General features: G+C 45.3%; 1 long non-coding RNA gene across 1 annotated transcript; it reads right to left on the bottom strand.

Moving 5' to 3' along the window:
- Positions 1–702: 702 nt before the first annotated feature.
- LOC140633873 (uncharacterized) lies at positions 703–4,330 on the bottom strand. The gene is made up of 2 exons (XR_012031438.1): positions 4,246–4,330; positions 703–1,151 (listed from the first exon to the last, which is right to left on the bottom strand). It is a non-coding gene; the product is annotated as an uncharacterized lncRNA (long non-coding RNA).
- Positions 4,331–6,399: the final 2,069 nt, after the last annotated feature.

Here is a 6,399-nt window from a genome sequence, read left to right as displayed (position 1 = left end):
TATGAAAGAGAGCCTATGTTTTTGCGACTCCAAATGTCTGTGAGTCTGTGATCTCATGCCCCTGGAACTCCAGGCTGACCTCCATCCTTCTCAGGAAGGTCTGGTGGGAAAGGACCCCTGGTGCCTCCTGGGCACACTCCCATATCCTGGCTGAGAACATCCTTCACCTTTCCCCCTGCCCATATTTCCCTGGGACACTCCAGGTCAGTGTTCGGCAAAGTGTAGGCCATGGATCTCCAGGAGGAGAATCAGCACAAAGTTGAAGAATCACACAGGGAGATCTGCCTTTGTAACAAGCACCCTATGTGGTTTGATGGGCTTCTCATCTAAGTAGCTAAGCCTTAAACTCAGCATGAGGGCTTAGGGTACCTGCTGCTGGCCCAAGAGTAAGTCACATCCCAATAGCAAGTGTAAACATTTCCTCCGGATTTAATCTGGATTCACATTCAATCTCCTCATCCGGTTCAGTTCCCCCTACACCCCCTTTCCCCACCCAGAACCATCCCAAAGCTCAAGGCTTGTAGTGATTGGAGGGGGAAGAGGCCATTTAAGAAAATAAGTCGCCTCTGCCAGTTGTCTGAAGACACTAGGATTTCAGGGTGGAAGCATTTTAGGAGTCACTTGTACCTTAGTGAGTAAGAGAATTCTGTCCCCAAACATGAACATGTAATCAAGAATCCCTACACAGTTGGAAAAAGCCAATACCAAGAAGGAAAGACTGTATTTTAAGCAAATAAAAGAACCTATGGAGGGGCGTAAGCCTCTTGCCGTTTTCTGACATAGCCACTTATTTGCAGCCTTGGCATTAGAAAGTTCTTCCTTTTTTGAGCCAATTTCTTTCCCCGCATAACCCCTGAAATATGTCTCCTAAACCAGTGAGGCCTGCTCTTCTCCATGACATTCTTTCTCCTACCTCCTATGTCTCTCCTTCCCTTCTCCGCATCTGTAGATATTCTCCAGTTATATGGCAGAGGACTCCACTATCAGTGTGATTTTCTTCACCGAGTGTTAAGTTGGAGATGAGAAACAATGACTTGAGTCCTTGGGCAAGTGACCAAAAGTCTCTGAGACTCAGCTTTCTCCTGATAAGTTGGGGTCATCGTAAAACATATGGCTCCTTCACAATTCCTCTTAGTTCTCTCACTTAGTTGCTGTAGGAACAAAGATTTAGAACAGTGTTACTTGAATTTTGGTTGGTGGCAAACCAACTCCCTGATTTCTGCCAACAGCTGGAGAGGTGTTAAAGCCAAGCTAGCGCCATGCTGGAAAAATTTCAGTGTTTCCTCCTGCATTTCTCCTTTACTCCCTCACCACCTTCACAGTCTTCACTTCTGACACTTCTGGTCACCAATTTTGTGTGAGGCTTCTCCACACCAAGCAATAATCTGTGACACCAGCTGGGTGTCCTACTGTTTAACTCAATTCTGACACTGTCTACCTAGAGATAGTGCCAGGTGCTGCAGTTTAAGAGCTCAGTCCCTCAAGACTGCTCTCATTTCAGATGCCAGTCACAAGCAGTGGGGCCCCGAGTTCCCCACAATATCTGACAACTGAGGTCAACTGACAACTGACATCAACTGACATCTGACAACTACAGGTCAGAGGTTCCTACAAACCCATTCTCAGGTTTAGTTGATCTGCTAGACCAGTTCATAGAACTCATGGAAACACTTATGTTTACCAGTTTATTAAAGGATGTAACAAAGAAGACAGATGAACAGCCAGATGAAGAGGTAATGAAGAGGTAAGAGGTTCAGAGCAAAGGAGCTTCTGTCCCCTTGGAGGAAAGGTGTGTCACCCTGCCTATATCTAGATGTGTCCACCTGCCTGGAAGCTCTCCAAACCCCATACTTTGGAGATGTTTATGGAAGCTTCATCACATAGGCATGATAGATAATTAACTCCATTTTTAACCTGTCTCTGGTCTCTGGAGATTGGAAGGTGTGGCTGAAAATCCCAAGCTTCTAATTATGACCAGTCCTCATCCAGGAGCCCACCAGGAATCACCTCATTAGAATAAAAGACACTCCTACCACCCAGGAAATTCCAAGGGATTTAGGAACTCTTATCAGGAACTGAGGTCAAAGGCCAAATATTAGAACAAAAGGTATTCCTAGTGTTCTTATCACTAAAGAAATTATGTGGGTTTTAAGAGCTCTGTGCCAGGAACCAGGGGCAGAGATAGATAGATAGATGATAGATAGATAGATGATTGATTGATAGATAGATAGATAGATAGATAGAGATGATTGATAGATAGATAGTAGAAAGATAACCTATTATCCTATATATGTATTATCTGTTATCTTTGTGTAATCAGAGGATTGAAAGACAGTTGAAAAGTGGGTAGTAGTTTGGGTCATTCTGAGATCCAGCATTAGTTAATGCTGTGACCAGCGTTGCTGATACGCTGGTGGTACACGTTCTACTCTTTGGTAAACTAATCTGTATTAGTGTAAAGGGTGACTATTAGGAGATCATCAGAGACTGGTGACTTCCCTCATTGCCTGGGACTGTCTCCAAATTCCAATTTAGCTTTTTTAAAGTCTTAGAGAACCTGTCCCAGAACAATGATGCCAACAATGATAATGGTGGTGAGTCTAGAGCAATAGTTCTCAAACTTTGTGGTTTATAAAATAAGTCAGAGAGGTCTTTTGTTTTGTTTAAATTTTTCATATCCATACCTGGGCTATCCCAGGCCAATAAAATCCAAAACAACAACAGTCATTGATTTTGTTGATGGATCTGCTTCTTGGGCAGTGTTCAGTGAGAATGGTTTGTTGCGGATCCATGTGGTATTAGAAGAGGCAGCTCGACTGGAGCTCAAGTAGCCACTTCCAAAGAGGATCTGGGGCTTTACCACCTGCGGAGATTTCTACTGTCTCTAAGGGCTGCTTGAGGTGCCTCATATCATGGCAGCTAGGCTCCAGGAGCAAGTATTCCAGGAGGTCTGGGTGGAAGTCACCAGGTCTCTTATGACGTATTTTCAGAAGTCCCAGAGGTTACTTCCACTGTGTTTTGAAGGTTAAACAAGTCACTAAAGCTTGCCCAGAGTCAAGAGGAGAGGAAATTAATTCTAACACTCAACAGAAAGAGTAGCAAAGAATGTATCACCATCTTTACTGGAATTGGAATCCTCAGCAAAGGTACAGTTTTAAATGCATTTCCAGACTTTTCTCTCCCACTCAACATGAGGACTTGGGGCTCTATCTTAGTCATCATGGGCTGCCATAACAAAATACGATAAACCAGATTCCCTAAATAACAGACATTAATTTTCCACAGTTCTGGAGGCTGGAAAGTCCAAGATCAAGGTCTGATTGATTCAGTTCTAGTGAGGGCTCTCTTGCTGGCATGCAGATAGCTCTGTTTTCTCACTAGTGGAGATAGACCGTGTGTGATGTATCTGTCTCTTCTTATAAGGGCACTAGCCCTATTGGATTGGGGCCCTATCCTTATGATCTCACTTAACCCCAATATCTCCTCGCAGGCTCTGTTTCCAAATACAGCCCCATTGGGGCTGAGAATGTCATTATATGAATTCTGGAGGGAATAAATATTTGGTCCATAACAGACTCTAAGACAGAAACCAAGATGGAGAAGCCACTTAGGGAGCAAGTGACTGGGAAGAGGCTGCTGACTCTATGGCCAACAGCCTGGCTGTCCCTTAGCCACAGAAGCTCTGGCTGAGGCAGGCATCCTGCCACCCACCCATAATCACCCATCAGTGTCTTGGCCTGGCAATCAGTGTCTGTAGCCTTGATGGCGAAGAAGAAGACAATGCCATATATATTCAAAGCCCTGTTACCTGCCTGACCATATAATTGCATAACAACTCTTCCCTCCATAAATGAAAACTAAGTCTAAAGTAAGCCAAGTCCCTTGTTCAAGGTCGGACATCTAGGAAGTGGTAAAATTGTGTTCAAATCTAGGTCTGTGTGACCTCAAAGCCAATGCTGTCCCCTAAGTGAAGGCAGAGAGAAGCTGAGAACATATCCTCTAAGATCAAACTGTATCAGCAACATGGTAAGAGCACAGCCTCTACAACCAGAAGACCTGGGTTCGAATCCCAACTCTGCCATTTACTAGCTCTGTAAGCGTGGGCAAGTGGCATAACCTGCCTGGATCTCGGGTCCCCCAATTGTAAAATGGGAGTGAGGATAGTGACTGCCCACAGACAGTGATGAGGATTAAGTAGTTGCCATGTAAGCATTAGTCTTGTGTGGGGTTCCTGGGAAGCATTACCTCAAGTGCCGGCTGCAACCTCTTCTACTGCTAAACCCCAGCCGCCCCTGCCTCCCCATGCAGCCTGGCATGGCTGCTTCTGTCCCCACCCCCAGCAGCACCACTTGCCTCCCTCATTAGGCCACGTCCGTGTCACAGCTCACGCTTGTGACACGTCTTACCTAGAGTAAAGACATGGGGTCATTCACTCGGGTGTCCATTTAAGGAGAAACCTCACCAAGTGGATTTTATGAATTGCTCACACTTCCCCTTATCAAGATTAATGGCACCATTGCCCACGGTCAGTCCTTCTGTGGTCACAGCTAATGACTTCAACCCTCAACACGTTTCCTCTGCATTTGCTTCAGAAAATCATTCTGAACAGCAAGACTGCTTTAATAGGCACTTGGTACTAATGATGCCTTTTAAGTGCATAAAGAGAATCTCTAAGTACCAAAAGGGAGGCCCATCGACTGGTGACAACAGCTATTGACATTGACATTCGAGGCAAGGTCAGAAAGCTGCCGACCAAGGGACTGTTACTAGGCCTAACAGTGGAGGTTTTTGTTTTTTTTTTTTTTAGTACATTGGAAAATTTTTCATTCTGCCCTATGGCTCCTCAAACACGCTCCCTACCAGCACCATTCCCGGAGCCTGTTATGTACATTTCAGCGTTTCACAGCCTCTGCTAGTCTTCTTTTTACCTGCAAGATTCAGGTCATATCCGAGCTTGTGCTGTTTTCAATTGGTAGTTTTCTTTAAATAGACTCACTTTTATATTTTTAAATAAATGCATTTGAAAGGAAACATGGTCTTACTATCCACTCTCTATTTCTACCCTTCCCTCACTGCAAAGTCACCATGACATGCTCAGCCATTCAAGAGGCAGCTTAGTGGTGTGATTAAGAATGTAGAAATAGGGGCACCTGGGTGGCTCAGTGGTTGAGCATCTGCCTTCAGCTCACAGCGTGATCCGGGGGTCCTGGAATCGAGTCCTGCATTGGGCTCCCGGCCTGCTTCTCCCTCTGCCTGTGTCTCTGCCTCTCTCTGTGTGTCTCTCATGAATAAATAAGTAAAAATCTTGAAAAAAGAAAAAAAAAGAAGAATGTGGAAAGCTGGGTTCACATTCTGCCCCACCACTTTGTATCCGGGTGGTGGCACAGAAGTGTCATAAGCTCCCCAAGGCTCAACTTCTTCATCAACAGAATGGAATAAAAACTAGCACTTAGCTCATTGGGTGATGGTGAGGACAAAGTTGGTTGATGAATGTTAAGTGTTTAGCTCAGGGGCTATCATGAGTGCTCCATAAATGTTGTCTATGACTGTATTATCTTCTTCCGCTACAGGCAATCTTCCCAGGAAGTGTCACACAGCCTCAGCTTACTGTTCTTGTCCCTGCTGGAATGACGACATGGACTGTATAGTCATTGTGAGGTCCCAATTCTCTTAGCAAAAAGCCACTCCCCAAAGATGGAATCTGGGCATGTGGAATCACTCATGACCAAAGCTTTGTTTCACTACCACACTTTTCTTCTCCTTGGGAACTGACTCCTCCCTCACCCAGGAGTGTGTTCCTTTTTATTCCCAGCTATTATCTCCACAGCAAGATCCCACCTCCTCAGGAACCAGATCTAGTGCATGGTGTCTGCCATCTTGTCTAGGCCTCCATCATTCATCTCATTATTTCACAGGACTCTGATTTCAGTTCTGAAAAGCACGGATGCCTGCTCTCACTTTCTGCTAATTTTTTTGTTGGTGATGGTTGTTGGCATGAGGCTGGGGCAGAGCAGTGGATGAGGTTGCCCCCCAAAAAGGGAGTTCCTGAGAATGGGTTGGCACCAGGAGGGGCCTTGCAGGAGGGTGATCCATACACCCCTTGGAGAACAAGAGAGAGTGTGGGAGGGGAGCAAAGGGGAGCCTGGATTGGGGTGAGGAAATTGAATGAGGACATGAAGAACAAGCACTGAGGACATCAGCTCAGAGACTTCAGAGTGTGACGAGCAAGTTGTAGGGTGAGCCAGCTTGGGACATTTAGAAAATTAAGTCTCTTAGCACCGGACATCAGTGGACTTTCTTCATGAGCAGCATGCTGTGCTTTGAAGAGAGGGGAGAAGGGAGTCTGGTATTATTACATTCGTTACAAACTGAATTGTCAAACGTACATTCAAGCTGAAG

Source organism: Canis lupus, chromosome 5 (assembly GCF_048164855.1).
Source record: "Canis lupus baileyi chromosome 5, mCanLup2.hap1, whole genome shotgun sequence".
Classification (NCBI taxonomy): domain Eukaryota; kingdom Metazoa; phylum Chordata; class Mammalia; order Carnivora; family Canidae; genus Canis; species Canis lupus.
Note: the sequence above shows the minus strand (reverse complement) of the source record. Positions and strands in the feature narration are given on the sequence as shown.